We start from the raw sequence: 12,738 nt of genomic DNA, 5'->3' as shown, positions 1-12,738 counted from the left end.
TAGTGGAGAGAAGAGGATGCTAGATTTTACAGCCAGGTAGCTTGTCATGCTTATATTATCTTTGCTAGAAATTTTAGCTTTGTATGAGTGTACTTCAGTTACCAAAAACTTGTCAAATTTTATTTTAAAATAGCTGAAACTTTGTTTCCTTTATTATTTCCATGTAATGTTTTTAGTGGACCTGAAATTAAATCACATACTCAAATAGTATGACGGGTTTTTTTAATTTTGTGGTTTTGAGTTTTGACCCAGAGAAGTTCAGTGGTGCTTCGTATTTCCAAACAGCATCACTTCTTGAGGGAGAAATTAAACATGATCATGGTATCAGTGGTACTGAAGTATTTCTGTTGGTGGATCTAGAGGAAATGAAAAGGACTCCTGTATGAACAGGTTTGCCAAAGTTCTTTGTTTTTTACTTTCCCATTTTCCTGAATGGACAATACTAAGGAGAAAATATGAAGATGCCTGCCATATTTTTCCTTATTTGACAAATAAAAAACTAGATAAAGAGTCAGGTTCCCTCTACAATAAGTATGTCTGCATAAGCACCTCTCTTAGTGATTTAATCCTGAAGCATTCAGGTAGCTTCAATTAAGTGAACAGGCTCCTCATCATCACAGCTGTGTGAGGCAGTAAACAAATACATGTAATTCCTTTTTTTGGCAGGGGGCATGGCTTGGGTTTTTTTCATAGTCAATGAAAAGTGATAGAAGGACAAGTTTAGGGCTGAGTGCTGGGCTTCCTGATTCTCTTAACAGCAATCTATCTAACTGACCTTGCAGTTTCTCTTAAATTGAATGGTTCATTTTCAAGAAAAGGGGGAACAATGATAACTGCAGAGAAACATATCTTCGTAGCAATGTTTCTTAATGGAAAATCATTAGCCATTCCTTAATGGTGGGTCATTATCTTGCATCCTCCATATTCAAGGAGCAAGTGAATTGAATGTGGTTTTTTTCATACAGGTATATTTAATAAGCACTGTAGGTGCAGGGTTAAACAAAGTTCAGAGAAGTTATGATCACAATCTAGTGTTCAATTTCTGCATTGCTAATAATTTCAGGTAGAACAAGGCTATGTATCTATGGAAATATATGTAGGGGAAATATATCTGGAGGACATGTTTAGCAAATGTAATGAAGATGAGTATTCTGCAAATAACAACGGAGACAGTTTGGAAATTACGGAAACCAAGGAATTATTAAGAAGTTAGAATTTTCTTTTTAGCATCATGAGTTACAGCAGTATAAAAACTGTCATGGAATGTTTATCTGTCTGCAGAATTAAGTTTTATTTTATCTTCCCTTCAAAAAGAAAGTCAAGAAAGCAATCAGTAAAGATGTGTTAAAGTCTTTCAGGTGGGGCTGGAGTTGAGAGGAAGATTAGTGTAAGGAGGATAATATATTAGCTGACCTTTAAGAAATGAAATTGACTTCAGTGGGATCCTGATCCTCAGGAAAGCAAATCACACAGTTTTTTGTCAAGAAAAAAAAAGTGAAGGACCACTAGGACTCAAGCTTCTTGCAATCTTCGTCTGACATCATGAGCTAGAAATGCTTGTACAGCTTCAGTGACATGGCTAGAGATGACCCTTCATCTGAATAGTGTATGGATTGATGGTTCACTTTCCCTTCTGGAAAGCAAATTTAAGAAATTGAACTCAGATTTTGACTGTATGACTCCTTTCTTGTGTCTGAATACTGTCACATAAATGTGGAACATGTCACTAATTTAGCACAAAAAGGATTGGCTCAGATTTTACAAACAATATTGTAGGTGTCTTCTCTGAGGACTGAAAGTGTTTTACGGGTGATTGCTTGGGTCTAGAAAGCATCTTCTCACACATCTGAGTGCATCATCTGAGAAGCATACTCACAAACTCAGAGAATTCAACCTTTTTTTGGTTGTTCTGGGGCACAAAAATAATTGGTCTAATTACTGATGTCATCACAGATGAGAAATGCTGTTGCTGGGGAAACTCTTGTATCCATAGATTCTCAAACCTGTCAGGTAAAAAACACTGCAAGAACCACCAGTTGAAGCCAAATAGATTCGAATGGTGTATTACTATTTAATATGCCTCTAAAAATTGCAAGGAAAAATTCTTGTTGTCTTCATATCCATATTTAATGCCTTTCTGGAAGATGCACTTTAAGCAAACATCTACCACTGAATGTAATTGTTATGATTTATTGCAGAAGTAACCAAAGGAATTTTAACAACCAGTGATATGTGGGTGGTGAGACAGTATGCAAGGGGTCAGATTGGAGTGTCTTATTGCCCCTTTTAGCCTTAAATCAAAAATATGTAAAGATTTTGGTTTGCTGGTGGGTTGCTTTTTTTTTTTCTTTTTGTTTCATCCTGCAGACTTAAATGTTTGTCCCAAATAGTTGTTCATCATCCACCTTAGTTATTAATGGACTGGAAAGTACTTCATCACTCTTGTGTGATACAAATATTCAAAATATTGCAAAGATTTCATCTTTGTGAACAGGGAATACATACCAATTACTGTTGTCTTTTCTCTGTATACTTAACAGTTTTCCCATGTCTGTCTAGCAAGAGACGTGTTAGGTAGTTAAGCTTTCTCTTATCTTTAGTGTAAGTAAAAATTTCTTATTAACTTCATTTCCACCAGCCCTGCAGTATTTTCTGTACACTAAGACCAAACAGCAAATACTTACATAAAGCAGACATATACAGAATTGTCTATGACAGAGAGGTGAAAATGAAGTGTTGCTTATCTGTCCCAGTGATAATACTCCCTGTGGTACTTGCTTACGTTTCTTCTGGAATATCTGGCTTAAAATACTATCTCAGTGTGTAAAAAGGAATATAACATAAAAATTATGTTGATGTTAGTGCAGGGTCAATTCTTTGCTCTCTGAGAATTATAGCTTGGGTCAGGGCCATCTCCAGAGGCCAAGTTGCCATGTTCGCCTCAGAACTGTGCACAAGCAACTGAGCCTTTGTAACAGTACAGCCAGACAGATCCCACACAGAAGATAATCACGTTTTTATTCAAAGACCATCTCGCCATACCTGATATATTTCTACAGGATTTAGGAAGAAAGGACATGTTTCAACAATTTTTTCTTAATTTCTCATTTAAACTGAGCCTTACATAGCTACAAATAAACTTGACAAACTTTTAGAAGCTTAAGTTATTTTTCTTTTAGAATTATAAATTAATAACCAAGCCATCTGAACTCTGGAATTTATTTGTTTATACATATATTATTTTACCTTCTAGGGGAAATCATATCGTGCTAGATTCAACACCTCAAGAGAGCTGAGGCTGCTGCAGCTCTGTGCCGTGGAGCCTACCAAATGTCTTCCCAATTGGCACAATATTCATGGAGCACGTGTAAATACACATACATACATAACACACACACACACACATATATATATATATATATATATACATAAATCAGGCCATCCACACAGATAACACAAACAAATGCAGAGCAGTCATGCAAGCACACATACCAGTTTCACTATTAGAGACCTCTAGGACCAGCACTTCTATCTTACACAACCTTTTATCTCCAAACCAACCAAACCCATTCCTCTCCTTACTCTTATTTAAGGGTTCTTCCCTTAAATATTCCGTACTAAGTACTGTGCAAACCTGAAATGCACTTTACAGTTATCAACTGTAAATTTAGCTTTCTGTAGAAGGAAAATGTTCAAAATGTATCTAAGATAGAAAAAAGACATAGAAAGATTTGGAGAAGGAATAAGGCAAATCTTAAAACAAAATCTGTTTCATTTTAGATCTGTCACAAAGCATTAATTCCTGGGAATAGAGTGCTTGAGTGCATGAAGAGCCAAAGGGAATGGAAATTAGAAGCTCAAATTCTTCATCAGGATGCCAGGAGCAGGAATGTTGCTGGAAACTGTACATTTATTACTGTACAATATAGCTGACATCTCCAGATGACTAGAAAAGTCACCTCCATTCCCACTTTGAGGGATTGCTTTGGGCATCAATACACATTTTTATTGTCTCCTCTTACAACTGTCAAATGTCAGGGAGTCAGACTTCTAGCAACACATGGCATGGGTGTCTCTGATTTCCAAAATAAATCTGAGCTCTCTAGTATATTAGTAGTATTTAAAAAGAGTAGTTTATTAAAAAGTAGTCTATAAAAAGTTATATTTAAAATGCATAGTGTAGTGGTATATAAAATGATTTGATAGCTCTACCTCATGGTTCCACTGCTTAATGAATCTATTTTTTCTTTCCAATATCTTAATTTTCAGCAAAGCACAAATCTTACTTAAGAGGTCCCCGCTTTGTCAGACATATCATTGATCTTGGGATGTTTTATGGCATGTCAGATGCTGGACCACGAATGAATTGCTGCATCAGCTTTCCAACTAAGAGACTTTTATTAGGCAGCGTTGTGACGATATAATTAAAAATTTGTGGTGGAAGAATGGTTTCTTGAACAATAAACCATTGTTTTTTACCAGCCCAGAAGAGGCTGGGCTGGGCTGGCTTTGATAATTCTTCTGGAGAAAGATGACTCACCATGTTAGTGCAAGAAGGCTGTCCATAAATTTTGAGACAAGGCAGAGGCTATTTTTTATGTGATCCCCCTTTTAAAAATATACTTTCTATAAAAGATGTCTATTGTTAGGTAATAATTATGTGTGTCAGTGTCTTAGTTCGGAGTGAATCTAAAGGACCTCCTAACTTAGGCAAAGCATGAATGGAATACTCATCGACTTCTCAAGTCTCACACTTTCAAGACTCACACTTTTCCCTCCTGTCTCTCACTTCCCTGCCTTAGCAGAAGCATCTCCCATGTCAGCACTGCACTGCTGCAACCTCCTCACTGCTCTGGAACTCCAGGCACCTGCCCAGCCAGGCACAGTGGTCTGCCCTAAAAGGGGGACAGGGACATTGAAGTCAAGATGTGAGAACACAGAGGTGATACTGTAGCCCCCTGCTGTCCCTCTGCCATGTGAGCTGATGCTGAAATGTATGTTTGTCTTGCAACTTCTTGCACCAACTAAAACTTTGTCTTGATTTTGATACCCTGAGTAGCAACCTCACATATTTAGAGAATTTATAGGTAACAGATAAAACTTTATCTTTGATGAGCAGTGGGGAGACGTGAGGAATTTCAGGGAAGTTCAGTGTGGACATTAGGAAAGCTCTTCACTGAGAGGGTGGTGTGGCACTGGAACAGGCTCCCCTGGGAACTGATCATTACTCCAAGCCTGTGAGAGTTCAAGGAATGTCTAGACAATGCTCTTAGTCATGGGGGTTTTGGGTAGTTTTTGCATGGAGCAGGGAGTTAGACTTGATGATCCTTATGGATCCCTTCCAACTTGATATATTCTATGATTCATCTTTTTTGGCAAGGATGCTTCATGTTTTAAACAACTTGAATTTGACTGAATGAAGATTTTCCCTGTCAAGTGATAACAAAAAAGTGTCTACAAAACAGTTTTCTTGGAAGTATCTTCCTGTCACATCTTTCTTCCCCAGTGCTTCTGGGGAGCAGTGCCATGCAGGGCAGGCTGCAGGGCTGCAGCACTACAGCTGTGCTGCAGTTAACATCAGGCAGATTTCACTGGGAGATGTTGAAGTTTACAGTACTGAATTTTTTAGTAGAAGTCAGAAACACATGATTTTAAGTAAATAATACATGCTAACTCAGCCTCAGCAGCATAAAAAGACCATAAATTTCACCTTGCTAAGAAAATTCACCTTTCAGCCTATGCAGATGTTCTGGTTGTAACTGAGATTGTCAGTGCAGCATCATATTTTCTGATCTGAACTTTAATCCTGTGGTACTTAGTGGCAGCTTTTCATTGATCTATGTGCGGTTGATAATATTGGTTATAAAGGTTAACAAAGCTAACCGAGAGCAGACTTCGGCCTATTATTTGGTCTTTTTCCTAATATTTGTCTTTTATTATTCTGCAATATTTCCTCACCAGCTATTTAGTGATCTAACTGCTTTATTGTTGTTGAATTCTGCTAACTCTGGTCTATAATAGACATATGTATGTTTCACAGTGAAATGTGATACATTTTAAATTTCAAGAAATGCCAATAGTGCAAATTGGCATATAATCCTAATTTTGTTTCATTGATACTTGCAATACAATTTAAGAAATGCAGGTCCTAGAATAAGTTTCTTATATTTTCTCTACAGTGTATATGTAGGATTGTACTGCAGACTCTCTGTACATAAGTCATAGAATAGGAGAAAGAAGTTATTCTATAGGAAGATATGAATGGTAAATTTTGATATCATATATTATTTTCTGGCATGTCAAATTACCAACCTTTATTGCTTGAACTGACTCAGATTTTCTGTGTACTTAGAATTTACATGGGAATAAAACATTGCAAATTGCCTTCATACTATTCTCTAAATGGGTTCTGATAAATATTTATAATGTCTTCTCACTGCTCAAATACTGATTCTAACTGGCCTTATTCAAGATTCAGTTATTCTTGGGATTAACCCTGAAATCCTATTACCAAGCCTAAAGCAGCAGGGAAAAAAAAAAAAAAAGGAAAAGAAAATGACAAAGCCGGATTACCTACAAAATGAAAGCCTGGTAAAATCAGATCTATTTCACTATTGCTCATTTAATATGTATAGATACGACTGGGTCACCAAGCTGATTTAGCCACAAGGTAGAAGTAGCATAGCAACAAACCTCAGCAGACTGAAAGTCAGCAGCAGTAGTATCTGAGTAAGTCTTCAGCAAACTCACTATATTTTCCTCAATTTTCAGTTTTCCTGTAATGGTGTCCTTGATTTATTAAGCTTTTAGGGTCTTGGTATTTTAAATGTGTAAGTTTTATCTCTATAACAAGTTTAAGTATAGAAATTACTGCCTGGTTCAAGTTTATATGATTTTCTATAAAGGATAAATATTTATGAATGTTTAAAAATTCACAACTTACATACAGCTTAAGTCAGGTTCTCATGTCATGTCAGAAATTTCGGAAAGGGAGTTATTTTCTAGGTTTTTGATTTTTTAACTTAGAAATGCAGTTTCAGAAGATTCTGATTTAATATGATATGTTGAATCAATAGATGTCAGTAAACTAACTGAGAGAAGAGGGAGACAGTAGGTAAGGATGGTTGGGAAAATCTGCAATTTTACAAAGACCTGGTCCTACATATTTGATATATTTGTTATCACTTCTACAGATATTGGAGGCACAGAAGGACATTTAGAAAGTAGGCAATTTTACAGTTTTTCCATAATTTTCATCCTCCTAGAGCTGGGACCTTTTTTGTTCAAGATGTGGAAATTCTCCTTTAAGGAGGAAGTTTAGATTTTAATATTTGTGTTTTTTCAATCATTTGGAACATGAATATATTTTATTGGTTTAATTGAAATGAGAATTTTATGCTACTCACAGAAAGCACCAATGTTCTCCATCAGAAATGTAAAATTTCACATTTTGTGGTATTTGTAAGACCAGTTCAACTTTTTTGTTTTAGTGCCACCTAGTGAATAAAGCTTGAAAGATTTTTTTAAGTCCTCAATTTATCGGAGTTTGTTTTTTACATTTTGCAGTAATGAGATGCTTTACAGAAGATTTAGTTCTTTTCAAACTGAATCACAGAGTTTGCATTGATTTGATTTCCTCTATTTCTTCTCATGAGGATTTACGTAAAGTTATTTCTATGTTTTTTGAGAACTGTGGCTTTCCTTAGTGGAATAATGCTTTGTCTGAAAAGCATTGATAAATGTTGACTAAAGCTTGCTTTCTTGATCATGTCAAATAATTAAGCAAATAACTGTACATATTTGTAGTTATATATACATAGATAAATATATAGGTTTGTATGAAGACACAGCAGAAAAAAACTTGACTGTCAGAAACAGTAATTAGCACTTTCTGATAAATTAATGCCCCAAGATACTACTCTTTAGTCCTTCAAAGCATTTCTTTTTTGCTGCTCTTTTCAAAGCCTACTTGTTTTGCTAGCATTACATAAATGTGAATTCTAAGACAGTGCAATGAGCAGGATTCTCTGTGTTGCCTTTCATAAAAGAAGCAGCATCAATTGAAATGTTTTATTTGTATTTAAATAACCTCCTACACTTGCCAACAGAATGATTGACATTGGATTTGGGATTTATATCCCTTGTATTTGTGTCCTTTATTTATCTCCTTGGGAGATGGAGATCTATTTAGAATTATAGAGAGGGATAGATGGGTATACAGAAGAGAATTTGAAATATTCATCAATTCATACATTGCCTGTGAAATCAGGTATTTTTCTCTCACAGTGCTGTAGTCTTCAGAATAAATGGTATTAGCTGTATGTGCATTTTGAAGAAGTTTAAGTGATAAAATGTTTATGGGAATTCATGCTTTAAAAATTTGCATCCTATTTGACCATGTGGTTTAAATGGCTTAAACAAAATAACTAGTATCAAATTAAAAGGCAAATTTGAGGATTTGGAATTGCTTGCACAAAGGAAAGGGAAAAAGCATATTCTTGTAGTGGGGAATTAAGATTAGAGCTTGTGGCCATGCCTTAACCTTGGATTTACTTTTTTATTTCCTGTTGCTTCCCTTTTCTCACCAATGAAATGAGAAAAGTTCTGAGCTATTCCGGAAGGAGCCTAAGATTCTGAGCAATGTTTGAAAATGACTGTGATGTTTAAGTGTGGGTGGCCCTGGGAGTTATATGCTCTGTGTAACTTCCTAAAGTTTGTCAGCTGGGGAGAGGTTGACTGGTATCTACAAAAGGCAGATTATAAAAGCAGTTCCCAATAGACATGGCAGCTTTCATCTGCTAAGCAGGTAATGTATTAGAAAGAATGAAGTTTAGGAAAAAAAAAAAAAAAAAAACACAATATATTATAAATGGTTTGGTTTGGGTTTGTTTTTTCTAATCTATTTTGTTTCCTGTTTCTTTCCCAGGCTGCTTGATAGCTTTGATCTTTCAACTTAACCATCTCAAACATTTTTCAGCCTTTGTAAATCCCAATTCTGAATTCTGATACTTTCTTTCTTCATTTCAGATGTTTTCTCTGGGGGGGTTTTTCCACCCTCCTTCTTTTGCGTTATATTGCCCTCTTAATGAAAACACCTGTCTGTAGGATCTTTTTATTTGTTTTTTGATCTGCATATCCACAAACTGCTTAGAGTGGGATGAGATACAGGAAATAAATCATTATTTCTGTTCCACTTCCCTTGAATCCTCTAAAAACCTCATCTTGAGGTAGCAGTTTTAGTAGTTTTATTAGAAGGATTTCCAGGTTGAGATTGTGGAAAAGAGGAAGCTTTTGGCAATGCATAAGTAACTATTCTGGAATTAGAAGAGGTTTTCAGAATGATAGCCTTCTATTTTCCATAAGTTCAACTCTTGGGGCACTGTGGATTGCAGGGGTCCATGTGTCTGGAGGAGCACACAGCTCAGTGGAACTACCCAACGGAGGGGAAAGGTCTCAAGCATTTAAATCTTTTGCTGGAGTTCTGTATAATTTTTCACTATTTTTTTTCACTTGGTTTTCACAAGCTGATCCTTTTCTGCATTGGAAGATAAAGTCCTTACAAGACTGTCAGATTAGTATTTCTGTTTCAGACCTTCACCAGAATGACAAAGTTCAAGCAGCATTAGACTCAAAGCATTTCATTTGGAGTTTCATGTTAAGTTGAATAGGTTGTCTTATCTTTCAGGTTATTGAGTTGCCCCATATATGGCCAAAGATTGTACTGGCGGGCTGAGGTCAACGAGGTCAAGTTCTCTTGACACTTTTTGTGCCCCAGTAGAAGGCTTAATTATTCCTGCCCAAACCTGTGAAGAGGAGGTCTTAAATTCCTCAGAATGGAGGACTGTTCTGGGACATCCCAAAGGTGGAAACTGCAAAAGGATATAAATAAATGGGGTAGTGAGAAATAATCTAGTGAAAACTGCATCTAGGTCCTATACCTTGCAGGTATAATTACAAGACAGATTTCATTATATTAATACTTCATGATGCTTTAAAATAAAAAGCTCAAGGTTATCCTGTTTTCTGTGATTTATAGCTGTTTCGCTGGAAGCCCCTCTTATTTTAGCTTAGATAAGGAATAAGCTTTTCATATACTTGAAAAAGTAGAAGTTCTCATTGGTGGTCACAGACTGTATAGGGTGTCTTTACATTTTAACAATTGAATGGTTTGCCTCCAAATGTCATATACTGTTTTGTAAGTGAACCACTGAGCCCACGGCATCATAAAAACATGCCTTTTATTTCCTTTTTACCAATAGCACTTTTGTTGCATATGTTTATATTTATTGCAATAATTAGGGGGAATACCAAGCTGATAAATACCCAGCTGACGTACTTCACATAAATACACTGAATACTTTGTTCAATAAAGTATGGATTGTAGTTACCTTAATTTTACACCATTGATAGGATTTGATTTTGTAAGAACAAGGACTTTCTGAAATGGCAACTGTTTTTTGAAAGCATACATGTTCTTTCTTCAGTTAAATGCTAAGTGATTGTGTGTATTGTTAATTGGTTTTCAAGAAATCTTGTGAACTGAAATAAGCATTATTATGGTATTTAAGGGTCAGACATTGTGGCCGGTAATCAGTAAAGGCTTAAAGCAGTTATTTTGGCTTGTAAATTAAGATGTGTACATTTTTACACATCTTAAAGTGTAAAAAATCATAGTGCCACTATTGCTGTTGTGTTTCAGATGAGCATAACTAAAAACTGGGTCAGTTTGGCTAACTCTAAATTTTGAATGCTCCAGTGTTTGTCACATATGGAATGTCAGTTTTGAGGATGATCTGAAAGCTTTTACAGTTGAAATACTTCCATTACTTCAGTACTTTACTGGAGTGCAGATTAATTAAATGGACCCCTGAATTTTCTTTCCCCCTTTGAGCATTTTCATCAGTCACATTTGAACTTTACCTTCATCTCCTAGCAAACAGGGAAACGTTCATTCTGGAGGATTGTTGTTCCATCTACTGATTCCTTCATCTAATCAAAAACTCTGCTCACCTGTTTTTCTGACTGACATTAGCATTAATGTTGACTGATGTCTCTGCAAACAGCTGGCTCATATATTTGCTTAATTAAATTACAGCATTTGCAGACTTTGGTTGATGTAACACTCCATTCTACAAATGTGTCTTTTCTCTCCTTCATTTTACATCAGCATTTGTGAATCTACAGATGCAGATGCTTTGGCTTGACCTGCGGTTCACTTTACAGCATATGTGAGTACAGGGCAATACAGTTTAATGTGCAAGTGTAGTATGGCACAGTTTCCTTGTCAGCTGCCTCCACCATTTGAACGAGTACTCCCGAAAATTTTTTATAAATCGTTTTTATAGCCATAATTACCAATCCATATGCTGGATACCCGACCTTCTTAGAAATAATTATCCTGATATATTTGCAGGACTGCTAGCAAGTGATTAAATTGGCAGTTTAATGTTAGTGAAATTCCAGGGAGAAATTTGCTCTCATTACTAAATTTTCACTTGAATGTCTAAACTGCACTTTGCCATAGCAAAGACAAGCCATGCGCAGGCCATAGGATTGAACTGAGGATTTATTTATATTAGGTTATTAAATAATATCTATATAATATCACTGGTGAAGCAGAGAAGTGATTTCACTTTATTTTTTTCAGATGAAATTGGCTTTTGTAGGGCAGAGGTGCCTACTAGGTAGTTTTTTCTTCTACTTTCCAGGTACAAGTTCTGTACTTTTACCCCAGCTGACAATTTGAATTGGTTTTCAGACCTTGTCTTTATAAAATTACTCTATGTCTGTAATTTTCCTATCATGGCTATAAATTTAGGTTGAGGCAAACTGAAATAATTCTGCAGCACAATAACTGTTTTCACTTCCACATGGTTTATGTATCCAATAATCATTAAGTGATTTACTGGTTACTTCTGTAAGAAACTTTTATTGGAAGCACCACTGAGTGTGTCAGTGTTCTGCATCAAAGTGAACTGGTTACAATTGTGCGATCATTTCACGGTTTTGCTTAAGCAGCAAAAAATGCTGGGTTTTTTTGGTCCTAAAAATATTCTTTTGGGGGAAATATGGAATACATTAAAATAATATACAGTGTAACCCCCTAATTGAAAATGGTTTAATATTATTAATCCCTTCATCCTTTCAAGTTTTTTTTTGTTGTAAGTATTCTACAGTTACAGGTTGGTATTTGCTGCTGACAGCAGTTCTGTCTCTTTACTTTGTACCTGGTACTTGGTGATTTATTTTAGACATGTAAGTAGGTGAGCATTTATTGAAATCTGTGACCTTATTTACCTTTTATTCTATAGAGCACTGCTGAACTAGTTAGCAGTAGTGAGACTTAAGCCAATGAGGCTTGATTTTTAAGTTATTTTAAGGCTTTGTACCAGGTTGACAACATAAAATTACATTTATATTTACTTTCACTGAACATCCATAATCAGGTAGAGGCATAATAATCTGCTTTCAGTTGAAATGTAAATTGTGAGGTCTGTATTTTAGTATATGTGAGTGTATGTATATTTATACAGAAATGAATTTAAAAGCAATCTTCAACTGATTTCCACTTGTGCAGACGTATTCCTCTTAAAACTTTTTCTGTGTATATTTTTAGATAATGTCAGAATATCATATAAATTATTTTTCAGGGAGTAGACTTTATGAATATGCGAGTAAGACAGCAGAAATATGTGTTCTCAAGACACAAATTTGTATTGCTATCATCAGTATTCTCAT

At 35.6% G+C, this 12,738-nt stretch overlaps 1 protein-coding gene across 11 annotated transcripts in view; it reads left to right on the top strand.

The window, feature by feature from the left end:
• Positions 1-12,738, top strand: part of CACNA2D1 (calcium voltage-gated channel auxiliary subunit alpha2delta 1) — a 364,967-nt gene that overhangs the window by 270,232 nt on the left and 81,997 nt on the right. The gene's annotated exons all lie outside the window — the stretch shown is intronic.

Source organism: Corvus moneduloides, chromosome 4 (genome assembly GCF_009650955.1).
Source record: "Corvus moneduloides isolate bCorMon1 chromosome 4, bCorMon1.pri, whole genome shotgun sequence".
Taxonomy (NCBI): Eukaryota; Metazoa; Chordata; class Aves; order Passeriformes; family Corvidae; genus Corvus; species Corvus moneduloides.
The sequence above is the reverse complement of the archived record's forward strand: the minus strand, read 5'-3'. Positions and strand labels throughout refer to the sequence as shown.